Source organism: Chiloscyllium plagiosum, unplaced genomic scaffold, assembly GCF_037043375.1.
Source record: "Chiloscyllium plagiosum isolate Xiang-an unplaced genomic scaffold, Cpla_swu_hap1 HiC_scaffold_1, whole genome shotgun sequence".
Taxonomy (NCBI): domain Eukaryota; kingdom Metazoa; phylum Chordata; class Chondrichthyes; order Orectolobiformes; family Hemiscylliidae; genus Chiloscyllium; species Chiloscyllium plagiosum.
This window is the reverse complement of record NW_028270139.1, coordinates 167,137,640-167,151,695: the sequence shown is the minus strand read 5'-3', so window position 1 is coordinate 167,151,695 and position 14,056 is coordinate 167,137,640. Positions and strand designations below refer to the sequence as shown.

The 14,056-nt window shown below is 43.2% G+C and overlaps 2 protein-coding genes across 3 annotated transcripts in view; one reads left to right on the top strand and one right to left on the bottom strand.

Moving 5' to 3' along the window:
- The window catches only part of znf638 (zinc finger protein 638), a 216,157-nt gene that overhangs the window by 7,100 nt on the left and 195,001 nt on the right, over positions 1-14,056 (top strand). The window lies entirely within an intron of this gene.
- Positions 1-14,056, bottom strand: part of LOC122548554 (apolipoprotein L2-like) — a 147,710-nt gene that overhangs the window by 93,394 nt on the left and 40,260 nt on the right. The window contains exon 2 of the mRNA XM_043687403.2: positions 11,761-11,848. The gene's annotated coding sequence lies outside the window, so the exon portion shown is untranslated. The remainder of the gene's footprint in view (positions 1-11,760; positions 11,849-14,056) is intronic.

Genomic DNA, 14,056 nt, shown 5'->3' with positions numbered 1-14,056 from the left:
TTCTCAATCCCATTTTCCCACTTTCTCCCCATAACCTTTGATCCCATTTACAATCATGGACTTATCTATCTCCATCTTACATACACACAATGACCTGGTCTCCACAGCATTCTGTGGCTATGAATTCCGTAGACTCACCAAGCTCTTGCAGAAGATGTTTTTCCTTATCTCCATTATCTTCATTCGAAAGCTGTTCCCTCGGATCCTAGTCTTTCTTTCCAGTCCTCTGAAACCTTCTCTGATTCTAGCAATTCCTGAAAGATTACCACTAACTCCTCCGCTACCTCTTCAGCAATTTCCCTTGGAACTTTGGGGTGTAGTCCAGGTTATTTATCCACCTTCAGGCCATTCAGTTTTTCTAGCACTTTCTCCTTGGCACTACTGTCTCTCCTCCATCATTTTCCAGTGGCCCAATGTCCACTTTTGCCTCTCTTTTGCCCTTTATATATCTTAAGTCTTCGTTTATATTACCTGTCAGCTTACCCTCATATTTAATCTTCTCCCTCTTATTTCTTTTTTTTATTGCCCTCTGTTGGTCTTTCTAAGCTTCCCAATCCTCTGCTGTTCTTCACTGCTTTGTATTTTTTCTCTTTTGCTTTTGTGCTATCCTTGACTTCCCTCGTCAGCCATGGTTGTCTCATCCTCCATATACCGTGCTCCTTTTTCCTTGGTACAAGTCTCTGCTGTGTCTCCTGAATTACTCCCAGAAACTCCTGCCATTGCTGTTCTACTGTCTTTCCTGCTAGGCTCCTGTCCCAGTCAATTCTCCCCAGTTCCTCCCTCATGCCTCTGTAGTTGCCTTTATTCAGCTGCTATACTGTTACCTCTGACTATATCTTCTCCCTCTCAAATTGCAGAATAAATTCAATAAATTATGATCACTGCTTCCTAAGCGTTCCTTCACCTAAAGCTCCCTTATCAAGTCTGATTGTACAACACTAAATCCAATATTGCCTGTTCTCTAGTGGGCTCCACCACAAGCTGCTCCAAAAAGTCATCTTGTAGACATTCTTTTTCTTGCGAACCCTACCAACCTGATTTTCCCAGTCCAACTGCATATTGAAATCGCCCATGATCACTGTAACTTTGCCTTTCCAACACATTATTTCTGTCTCCTGGTGTATCTTGTGCTCCAGCTCCTGACTACTGTTTGGAGGCCTGTACATAACTCCAACTATTTTTTTTTTCACCTTTGCAGCTCTTCAGTTCTACCCACACATATTCTACACCATCTGATCCTACTTTGTTTCTTACTATTGATTTAATTTCATTCCTTACTAATCGGGTAACCCAACCCTCTCTACCCACCTGAACTGGGATGGACTGTATGTGCCGACCCAGCCAGCAAAGCCCACATCCCATGAATCAATACAAGAAAGTGCAGTGAGGGGCTGGTGTTCTGTTGTGAGGGAGACATTATTTCTTTCAGTGGCATAGTACTGTTGAGCCCAGGGTGCTGTCGGGAACAATGTTAATTGTGAGGTTTATCAGCAGCTACCTCACATAGTGAGAGAATCTCATCCATCATCACACGTTGTGTGGTCAGAGTCAGGCTGAGAGCTGCTCAAGGGTGTTTGCTGTTAGCTCCACCATGTCCAATCTTTTGTTTTGCTTTTGATTACTCTTTGCCAGAGTAGAATGCACGAGCCAGACATGGTGTTATCAATACCTCTCAACATTGGAGAGATTGTAACAACTGTTACTAAAAGCCAAGCCCAGAGATTAGATAGCACATCTACACATTACAGGCCTTAAACTCAGACAGTCAGTCTCACTGTTCTGCAGAAACATGACTCGTGCTGATTCCCAGCTGTATCTCACTCACAGAATCTTTTTCCTCAAGCAGCCCAATGTCACAGTTTTCACATCGTCATGAACTTCAGCTCAACCAAACCCCTGTTGCCCTTATCCGAGCTCTCACCAAAACCCCCTCACCCATCAGGACAGCAGGCCTGTCTGCTCTTCAAGATAAACGTAAACAGAAGGGGAGTTCTTCCTGGGGTCCTGGGCTCAAGGGTCACTGAACTTGAAACATTAACCTTGCTTTGTCTCCATGGTCTTGCTGAGTTTCTCCAGCAATTTCTGCTTGTGTTTCAGATTTCCAGCATCCACAGTTCTTTGTTTTATTTGACTGAGTTGGACAATCACAGCAGGCTGGAATGGCATCCTCCTACTCCTATTCCCTGTTTCCAAATTACGGCCACCTTCCACTCCCACTTCATTGGCTGCAAATCATTTTAGGCTGGCCAACATTGTTCCAACGTTATCGAAATGAAAGTCTTTATTTTCCCTCTCTCTGCTCACTGACCTGCACTGGCTTCCAGTTCAGCAACACCTCCACTTGAAATTCTCATCTTTGTTTTCAAAGCTGTCCATGGTCTTGTCTCTGTAATGTCCTCCAGCACACCTATCCTTTAGATAGCTGCGCTGCTCAACAATTGGCATCTTGTAAATTTGGAGAAAGTGAGGACTGCAGTTGCTGGAGATCAGAGTCGAAAAGTGTGGTGCTGGAAAAACACAACTGGTCAGGCAGCATCTGAGGAGCAGGAGAGTCGACGTCTTGAGCATGAGCTCTTCTTCAGGAAGAGCTCTTGTAAATTTGCCCATTTCAATCTCTCCACCATTGGTAGTTGCGCCTTCAGCTGCCTGGACACTAAGCTTAGCAATTCTCACATTAAATCTCTCTCTCTCTTACTCCTTAAATGCACCCTTTTTGAACAAATGTTCTGGTCCCCTGACCTAATATCTCCTCAAAGTGGCTGGGTGTCTAATTTCAACTTCAAGAACTGCAGATGCTGTAAATCAGAAACAAAAACAGAAGTTGCTGGAAAAGTTTAGCAGGTCTGGAAGCAACTGTGGAGAAAAATCAGAGTTAATGTTTCGGATCACTGCACCCGACACGTTAACTCTGATTTCTCTTCACAGGTGCTGCCAGACCTGCTAAGCCTCTCCGACAACTTCTGTTTTTGTGGGGTGTCTAATTGTGTTTGATTACTGTCTTGTGAAGCAAATTGTGACAGTTTATTACATTAAAAGCACGATATAAATATGTTGCTATTTTGTTGCCCAGAACACTTTTATGATCTGTACATAGTTGGCCGAGTGTCTCATCTCACAGAGTGTAGTGGGCCATTGTTTGTGAATGAATCACAATCCCCTTTTTCACCTCTGAATCTCAGATCCCCGTGACAGTGACTCAGTGCAGCTCCTCTCCCTATAGGACCTTCTCTCTAATTCATCCAGGAACATTGGGATTCCAGGAAATATGCAGCCTTTACTGGAAACTCGTTTTACAATAAACACAGGAACATACCCACTTGGATTGAAGAGGATGAAAGAATAGTCACAGCTGGGACACAAACTTATCCCTTTACCCCTCATGCTGGAAATTCCTCACCTGCAATTGATAATTTTCAGATCACCCACTGCCTCACTCAGTGGTACATTATCTCGGGTCACAAGCTTTCCTAATCTAGAAACTTGAATTTAATATCTAGAAACTTAAATAAAAGATCCAGACTGATGCATTCCTGAGGAAGTGCTGTCTTTTCAGAAGTGCTCAGTCTTCAACCATAGTATCATAGAACACTTACAAAACAGAAAAAGTCAACAAATCCCACTTTCCCAACCTTGATTTCTTCAGGTGCTGTGAGGTTACCATGAAAGACTCTCCTTCTCAACCCCTCCCCTCGCCTGAGGCAGGGTGACCCTCAGGTTAAACCACCACTAATCGTTGTTGTCCAACAAGAGAGACATCCAATAGTCTCACAAGACTCCAGCAACGTTAGGTAGGTTCGTTAGCTCAGTTGGCTGGATGGCTGGCTTACAGAATAGGCCAACAGTGTAGGTTCACTGGCTTGCTGAGGTTACCATGAAGGACTCTCCTTCTCCAATCTCACCTGAGGTGTGGTGGCCATCAGGTTAAACCACTACCAGTTCGTTTTCTCTCTCTCTCTCTCTCTGATATGAGAGAGTGGGACTATGGTAACTAATCTGATTAAAGCTGCCTCTACCACCACTTCATTCCAAACCCTAACTACTGACTGTGTGAGCAAGTTGTTCCTTGCTTTACCATTGTTCTTCTTTAATCACCTTAAAGTCTGGAACTTGATCCTTTCACCAATGGGATTGGTTTCTTTCTATCTAGACCCCAAATGATCTTGAACACCTCTATTAAGTCTCAACCTTCTCTTCTCTAAGGAAAAAAGCCTACCTTCTCCAATCTATCTACGTAAATTAAGTTCCTTATCCCTGGAAACATTCTCATGAAGATTTTTTTCCACCCTCTCTCATGCTTTCACTTCTTTCCTAAAGAATGGAACCTAGAATTCAACACAATATTTTAGTGTTTCATCAAGATATACCATAATTTCATGATTTCTGCACTCTATGTATCAACTTATTATGCCCAGATCCCTTATGCTTTGCTCAACCCGAACTATCGACTTTAATGATTCATGCACATATTTCTCGAGATCTCTCTACTCCAGCACCTCACTCCTCTTTAGATTATATCTTTCACTTTATATTGTCTATCCTTTATCTTCTAACCAAAATGAAACATTTCACTCTTCTGTGTATCAAATTACATCTGTCACATAGATTCATACAATGGAGAAAAGGTCCTTTGCCCTATCAAGACTGCACTGACATAACAACCACTAAAAATGTGCTAATCCCAATTTCCTGCACTGGTCCCATATCGGTGAAGCGCTCATACAAATATTTATTAAAGATTGTAAGATTTCCAGCCTCCACTACGTTCCCAGGCACTGCACTCCAGATTCTCACCACTTGCTGAGTGAAAAAGTTTTTCCCCAAATCCCCTCTGAGTCTCCTGCCCCTTACCCTAAAACTATGCACCCTCGTGATTGACCCCTCAACTAAGGTGAACAAGTGCTCTGTATTCACCCTGTCCGTATCCTCATAATCTTATACACCTCACTCACATTCCCTCTGCTCTAGAGAAAACAATCCAAACCTATCTAGTCTCTCCTGATAGCTCAATTTCCTCATTCCAGGTAACACCTTGGTGGACTTCTCTGTACATTTCCCTGTGCTATCATATCCTTCCTGTAATGAGGTCACCAGAACTGCATAGACTACTCCAGTTGCGGCCTGACCAACACTCTGTACAGCTCCAACATTACCTCCTTGCTCTTATACTCTATGCCATGACTGATGAAAGCAAGTGTCCCATAGGCTTTCTATTCATGTGCTTTGCCGACTTCAGGGATCTGTGAATAATTACCCTAAGATCCTTCTGTTCCTATAAGCTGCCCAGTGTCCTGTCATTCATTAAATATTCCCTCATCTTGCTTTTCCTTTCAAACTTATCAGGATTAAATACCATTTGTCACTTCTGTCCATCTTACCAACCCATCTATATCTTCCAGTAACCTACAACCACCTTCTTTGCTGTTAACCACTCTGTATTTGTAAATTACAAAATATGCTTAACATTCCCCCTACATTTTCATCTATATCATTTATGCATCTAACAAACAATAAAGGTCCCAGTATTGATCACTATGGTAGACTACTGCCCAGCCTACCAGCTTGCCCATGTTCTCCTCCAGTTTGTCATTAGGCTCTTATTTCCACATTTGTGTCAATATTAAACCAAGAAATCATCTTCCTTCTTGGGTCAATGGAAAAGATCTCATGTCTACCCTTTCAGTTTTGTTCCCCTTATCTAAGGGGATTTGGGGTTATACAGAGAAGGTTCACTCGGCTGATATCAGGTATGGGAGGGTTCTTATGAGGGGAAGATGATAAGGTTGGGCCTGTACTCATTGGAGATTTAAAAAATGAGAGGTGATTTTATTGAAACATATAAGACTTTTAAGGGGATTTGACAGGGTAAATGTTTCCCCTTGTAGGAGAGGGAGCCAGAGGGGATCATCTCAGTGTAAGGAGTTGTCCATTTGAGACAGAGATGAGGAGGAGTTTCTTCTCTCAGAGGATAGCAAATCTGTGGAATTCATTACAAGGAGCACTGTTAGGGCTGGGTTGTTAAGCTTTTTCAAGGCTGAGACAGACAAATTTCTAACTTTAAGGGAATCAAGGGTTATGCGGAAAAGGCAGTAAACTAGAGCTGAGAAATGTCATGAGCAGAATTGATGGGCCAAGTGGCGTACTTCTGCTCCTACGGCTGATATCTCTTTCAAAATAGATTTCTCCTTGGCTTTGTGACTAGTGTTTATTCCCCAATAATTACTAAAGGAACAGATTGTTCACTGATCATCTCATTGCTGTTTTTGTGTGATTTTGCAGTTCATAAATTTCAACAATGACTGTATGAGGAAAAAAGTACATCATTTGCTTTAAAGTGCTTTGGGAGGTGAAAGTTGCCTGTTTACGTCTCCCCTCCCCTTTCAATTGCACATCCCTGATGTTGTAGTCTGGTGCCTAGCTTGCTGGCTGCTAATATTCATTTTAATCTTGTTGGGTAATGAATCTGACTGGAGAGCAATCTAAGATTATCGTTCTGTCAGAGTATCTCTCAACACCACAATGTAACTGATAGATACAGATAATCACCCTCTGTAATTGACAGACAATCAAGACATTTCTTCACAGCTTGCAAATGTATTGTCCAAGTGAATTGTCTGTGCCCTGTTTAATGCTGCTTCAGTGACTACAGGGACCTCTCCAGGGTCTTCCTGGACCCTCGACCTTTCTTCAGGCCATTTTGGCAAGCATGACACAAGAGAAAGATCATCAGGGCCATTCAAAAATTGTGTGTCTTTTATTTCTCTTGGAAGACTTTATTTAATAAGAGGAGAAGGAGGAAAGTCAGGAATCATCCAGTTGGGTAACAAAGTCTGTTTGCTTTTCAATTGGCTGAGTGGGGGCAGGACGCAATGAAGATTGACATGTTGGGCTGACAGTGTGGAGGTGGGGAGGAGAGTATGCCACAAAATGGGCATGTCAGGCAACCAATATCTATAGTGTGTAGGTGGAGGCATGGTAGGTAGGAGCTCTTATGGTGAAACTTGGGAATTAAAGGATAGGGGGTAAAATGGGGTTAATGCTGAAGTTCAGACATGATCTAATATATAAAAATAATGGAGCAGATTCAAGGAGTTCATGCTCTTATCCCTTACATACTTCCTTCCATTCTAACAGTACCGGGGCAATATGGAGAAAGTACAGACTGCAGATGCTGGAGATCAGAGTCGAGAGTATGTTGCGGGAAAAGCACAGCAGGTCAGGCAGTATCCGAGGAGCAGGAGAATTGATGTTTCGGGCAAGAGCCCATCAGGGCTTCAATCAAGACATTTCTTCACAACTTCCAAATGTATTGTCCAAGTGAATTGTCTGTGCCCTGTTTAACGCTGCTTCAGTGACTACTCCAGAGTCTTCATCAACCTTGCACCTACCGATGAAGGGCTATTGCCCGAAACGTCGATTCTTCTACTCCTCGGATGCTGCCTGACCTGCTGTGCTTTTCCAGCACCACACTCTCAACCTTGGGCAACATGTCCTGTCTTAGTGACTGACAGAGCTGCAGATAGGAAGTTCCCACTATCAGATTCCTCTGTTTGTCTTTTTGTCCCCAAAACAATCCTACAGTCTCCTCCTGATCTCCTATTGTCTTTCATTGAAGCTCCACACAGAATCAAAAAACAGTATCTCATTACTTATGGTAAACTCTGGATAGCTGGGTAGACAAAAAGAACTTCTTCATTTGGAAGAGGGATCAATGACCAATAATCATAGATTTAGGGTAAGAGGCATGAGGTTTAGAGTGGGAATCTGGAACTCACTGTCTATCAGGTGGAGGCAGAACCCGCATAACATTTAAGAAGTATTTTGATGTGTGTTTGTGATGCCAAAACATGCAAGAATAAGGGCTAAAGGCCAAGTGCTGGCAAATGTGATTAGAATAGTTAGGTAGCTGTTTTGACATGTGCAGACAATGATCGACTGAAGGGTCTTCTTCTGTCCTGCAAATCTCTACGGTTCTTCCATTAATGGTCCATGAGGAAGTTATTGACATTCCTAAATTGGACAAAGTCCAGTGATCCTTCCCTCATCCTTCCCTCGAAATGATAAGTAAGCAGATGTTAGGCGTAATGAAAGGTTGGGGCTGGGTGTGATACATGCAGTGAGGAATAAACCCTGAAGTTCCCAACCTAGGATGAAATGCTGAAGATTGGTCTCTAGAACTGAGGCAGAATGTGGCTTGGAGGGATAATATTCACAGAAGAACAAACGGTGAAGGAAGGAGATTGCTTATCCTGCTGTCTGACAAACTACAATGACAGCACATACAATGACTACATCTAGCTCTGTAAGGTTAAATACTGGCCCCAAAAAGTCCCATTCCTGCTGCAGTGACAGCTGTCTTCTGACATGTCACTGGAGAAATTCTCCCTATCACAAGCTAAAGTTACAAGTGATTATTTTTAACTCAGTCTACAGCTACTGTGCCCGTGTAAGGCGTGAGCAGATTAATAGCTACTCCATGCTTAATACATTGAGAAGTGCCAGCCCCAACAGTTTAAAAACTCTATATCACCTATGGATTATCACATCATGAGGGCTCCGCACATCTACTCACAGATTTTATTTGCTACACATGCCACAGTAAAAAATTCCACACCATGATGACTGAGAACGCAAAACTGGATAGGTACTTCATAGCGTTAGATAAAGAGAAAGCTCCTTCGACACTGTTCCCACCAAACATTCCCAGGACAGGTACCTCATGCAGTTAGATCCAGGGTAAAACTCCTTCTACATGTTCCCATCAAACACTTCCGGACAGGGACAGAAATGGGTTCATATACAGGGTAAAGATCACCCTACACTGTCCCTATTAAACACTCCCAGGACGGGTATTTCATGCAGCTAGATACAGAATAAAGCTGTCCCCATCAAAACTCCCAGGACAGGTACCTCATGCAGCTAAATACAGAGAAAAGCTTCCCCATGCAACACTCCCAGGATAGGTAGAAAATGGGGCTAGAAACTGAGTAAAACTCCCTCTACACTGTCCCCATCAAAAGGTTATCTAACGTAACAAAGAAATCTTGATCAATTGGGTCAATAGGCTGAGAAGTTGCTATAGAGTTTAATTTGGATAAATGAGAGGTATTACATTTTGGTAAAACAACAAAGACAAGACTTAAGCAATTAAAAGTAGGGTCTTGGGTAGTTTTGTAGAACAGAGAGACTTGGGCATTCAGGTACATAATTCTTTGAAGTTTGCATAGGAGGTTGAGAGGTGACCTTATTGAGGTTTATAAGATTATGACAGGTATAGATAAGGTAAAAACAATGACTGCAGATGCTGGAAACCAGATTCTGGATCAGTGGTGCTGGAAGAGCACAGCAATTCAGGCAGCATCCCTGTCCTCGGATGCTGCCTGAACAGGTATAGATAAGGTGAATGGCAGGGGTCTTTTCCCTAGGGTAGATGATTTCAAGACCAGGTGAGAGGAAAAAGATTTTATAGACATGAGAAGCATTTTTTTTGCGCAGAGAGCAGTTCATGTGTGGAATGAACTTCCAGACAAAGTGGTGGATGCAGGTACAATTACAACATTTTAAAAAACACTTGGATAAGTACATCAATAGGAAGGTTTGGAGGGATATAGGCCAAACGCAGGATGGTGGGACTAGTTTAGTTTGGGATTATGTTCAGCATGGACTGGTTGAACTAAAGGGTCTGTTTCCATGCTGTATGGTTCTATGAGTCTAAATGAGGGTGGCACGGTGGCTCAGTGATCAGCACTACTGATTCACAGTGCCAGGGACCCAGGTTCGATTCCAGCCTCGGGTTACTGTCTGTGTGGAGTTTGCACGTATTCCCTGTGTCTGCGTGGGTTTCCTCCCACAGTCCAAAGATGTGTAGGTTATATGGATTAGCCATGCTAAATTACCCATAGTGTCCAGGGGTGTGTAGGCTTGGTGGGTTAGCCATGGGAAATGAAGGGATAGTGGGTCTGGGAGTGAGTCTGGATGGGATGGTCTTTGGAGGGTTGGTGTGGATGTGATAGGCCGAATGGCCTACTTCCACACTGAAAGGATTCTATGATTCTACACTATTCCCATTGTACAGGGTAAAGCAAACTTACTGCAACAGTCTGGCATTTTTCCTTTCACCCACCCTGTGAACGTTTTTGACCATGATTCCCAGGACTCTGCAAGATTCAAACACCAATTGGAAACTGCATTGAGATAGCCTGAGATCCGATGGATTGTTATGGTTCCAGCATTCTCCTCAACCAAGATCCAGAAGAAATTCTGGTTCTTCTGATGCAAAGGCCCCAAACTGAGACATATTTAAAGTTCATATGTTATTACTGAATGCCAGCCAGCTACATTTGAATGCTGACAATTTGTTGGCGATGGCAGAGGAACTAAATGCTATTTTGGGACTTCAATCAAGATTCTTCAAATCCTCTCGCAAGCAGCTTATTAATGCAACTTGTTAGTTGATACAGTTTTAACTTTTGTTCATGGGATGTTGGCTAGGCCAGCATTTATTGCCTGTCTCGAATCGTCAGGGGGCAGTTAAGAGCCAAGCACATTGCTGTGAGCTTGGAGTCACATATTGGCCAGACCAGATGAGAATGGCAGGTTTCCTTCCATGAAGGACATTTGTGAACCAGATGGGAATTTATGATAATCACTGTTACTAAGACTAGCCTCAGTTTAAGATCTTCATTCACTGAATTTAAGTTCCATCAGTTGTTGTCAGTAGGATTTGAACCCCATGTTCGCAGAGCAATCCTCTGGGCCTCTGAATCAGAGCCTTAGGCTTGGAGAGGTACACTGGGCTCAGATCATCGCTGGGCTCCCAGATCAGGAGCAGCATGGGGCTCATGATTTCTGTCTCTGTCCCTGCTCAGGATCACTAGTTGAGTGACTATTATGTCATCAACTCTCTCAGTGGCTGTAGACCGACGATGTCATTGACGTATCGGAGAAACAGTTGAGGGTGGGGGCTGGAGTCAAACTGGAACAAGGAATGTTCTACATACCCCACAAAGAGACAGGCATCACAGAGGCCCATGAGGTACCCCATGATCACTCCTGAAGAAAGTGACAGGAGTTAAGTTATTTATAGTGAGGATGAGCTCAGCCAGGGAGAGGAGGGTGGCGATGGATGGGGATGATTCAGGCGGAGACCATCCTGCTGGGGGATGGATGTGTAAAAGAATTGCATGTTCATGGTGAAGAGGAGGTAGCTGGGGCCCACAAACTGGAAATTCTGAAATTGAAGTCAAGCGTCAGAAGAATCACGGATGTAAGTGGTAAGACACTGGACAAGGGGAAGAAAAAAAATGGAGTCATGGTAGAAAGAGGGGAATTCTGTGGGGCAGGAGCAGGCAGAAACAATGGGTCTGCCTAAGCAGTCCTGCCTATGGATTTTGGGACAAGGTAGAAGCGAACTGTGTGGGGGTTTTGGTCTATAAACTTGGAGGCTGTTGGGAACAGATCACCAAATGATACGAAACTAGTGACTGCTAGTGGACACTAGCTGTTCGATGGGAGTCACCAGACAACAATAGCAAAGCTCAGTGTAAGCTGGAAGAACAGCATCTCATTTACCACTTGGGGATCCTTCAGTCTTTGGGACTTAATATTGAGTTCAGTAAATTTGGGGCTTGAACACTGTCTTCCATGTCCTTACACCAACTCCCACACACCCCGGCCCTGTTATCTCATGAGCTGCTGCCACAAACAGCCCATTGTCAGCCACCAGTGGTTCCCCTTAGCAGCTACTGAAGCCCCTAGACTGACCTGTATCCATTCTTTTGTCTGTCTGACTGCTGTTCTCTCTGAATCAAAAACAGAAATCACTGGAACATCTCTGCAGTTCTGGCAGCATCTGTGGGACAAAAACAGAGTTAATGCTTCAGGTCCAGAGACCCTTCTTCAGCAAGGTATTTTTGTTTAGCAGGCGAAAGTGAAGACTGCAAATGCTGGAGATTAGAGTCGAGACTGTGGTGCCGGAAAAGCACATCAGGTCAGGCAGCATCCGAGGAGCAGGAGAATTGACGTTCGGGCAAAAGCCCTTCATCAGGAATCCCCCATGAAGAGCTTTTGTCCGTAATGTTGATTTTCCTATTTTTGTTTAGTGTTGTTCTCTTTTCCCCTTGCCCCTACTCCAACTTCAGCACATATCCCAACGTTGTTCCAGGCATTTACCGTTCTATGTGTAAAAAAAAACTTGTTGGTCAGACCAGGGGAGGATGGTAGATTTCCTTCCCTGAAGGTCATAAGTGAACTAGATGGGTTTTTCCTGACAATTGATGTCAGTTCCATTGTCATCATTAGGCTCTTCCACATTTTTATTGAGTTCAAATTCCGCCACTGGTCATGGTAGGATTTGAATCTGGGTCCCCAGAACATTACCTGGGTCTCTGCATCAATAATCTTGAACTAATACCACTCAGCTATTGGCTCCCCTGTTTTCTAACGAAATGTATAAGCTCTCATTTTACTACAATGTATTAATCATTCAGGATAAGGGAAGAGTATTTTGGACTGAGATGAGGAGGAATTTCTCCAATTAGACGGTGGTGAATCTTTGGAATTCCCTATCCCAGGCAGCTGTGGAAGCTCAGTCATGGAGTGTGTTCATGGCTAAAATCGATCAATTTCTACATATTAAAAACATCAAGGGATAGAGGGACAGTGCAGGAAATGGTTTTTTTTTGTTTTTTTAATCAACATGTTCAGACATCGCCTGAATGGGTGGGACCTGAACTTGAACCTTCTGGTTCAGAGGTGGTGATACTACCACTGCAATAGAAGAGAATGAGCCATGGGCTCATTGAACAGCAGAGTGGGCTGAAGGACCTACTCCTTATGTTCTTCACATTCCCACTATTCCTTCAGGATCTAAGCACCTATCAACAATTTTTCTTTAGATACACATCTTTCCTTTAAATCGTTACTCATGCTTTCTTGCACCTAGTCCGCATGAAGCAGACAAAGCAGGTGACTAGAATTTCCCGGAGGAGATCAATAGTCTCTCACTAGAGGCTGCAGCTTGAGGAGCACTACTCTGCATCCGGCATAGCTGAACAGAAGGCTGTCCCAGGTCAGGAATGATAAAGAGCTATTGCCCGAAATGTCCATTTTCCTGCTCCTCAGATGCTGCCTGCTGTGCATTTCCAGCACCACGCTAATCTAGACTCGAATCTCCAGCATCTGCAGTCCTCACTTTTGCCTGGAAGGCTGTCCCACTCTAACCACCTGCTACAAGTTTATCAGAAGGGTTTACAGGTTGATAATCATGGTACTGGATGGAACTTGAAGCAGGAACATTTAGATCAGAGGCAGGAACACCACAAGAATTCCTGCGCCTCTGTAGCTTGCTAGTTTTTAACTGTGAGTGGAATACATCTTCCCAAAGAGAAAATAAATGTCATGAACTTACTGTCACTCTTAGAGATTCCCCACTGTTTTACTGTTATTTTATTTCTCAGGATTTTCTCCCAGTTTATCTTCTTTAACTAAGTCTTAATTTCCTGAGAATTTCCTTCCTCTAAACTATTTCCTCAGTCTTTATATTTCTTGTGTCAGTTCTAATTTTGAACCTAACTATGACAAGTGATACTAGGGCTAAAAGAATTGTTATGTAGACAGATTGCATAAACTCTACCTACAATCCCTTGAGTTAGAAGGTACAGGAGTAATCCAAATGAGTTAATGGCATTATCTACTGTGATATTAAGATTTGACAGGTTAAAATGTGGGGCCTTGAGGAATGATGTCAGGAAGCATTTTTGCACAAGGGGGAGTGGAAATCTGAAACAGTCTCCTCCAGAAAAAAATGTTGGGATTTTTCAGAAATGAGATTGATAAGAAGTGGGGATGCTCAATGATGATTGCTCAAAATTCAGCATCATTCATGATTCCTTCAAGACTGAAGCAATCCACATCCAAATGCAGCAAGACCTCGACAATGTCCAGGTTTTGGCTGACAAATGGCAAGTAACATAAATGCCAGGCAATGACCAGCAAGAGAAAATCTAACCATCATCCTTTTAACTTTCATGGCTTTATAATTGCTGAGTATCAACAGCCT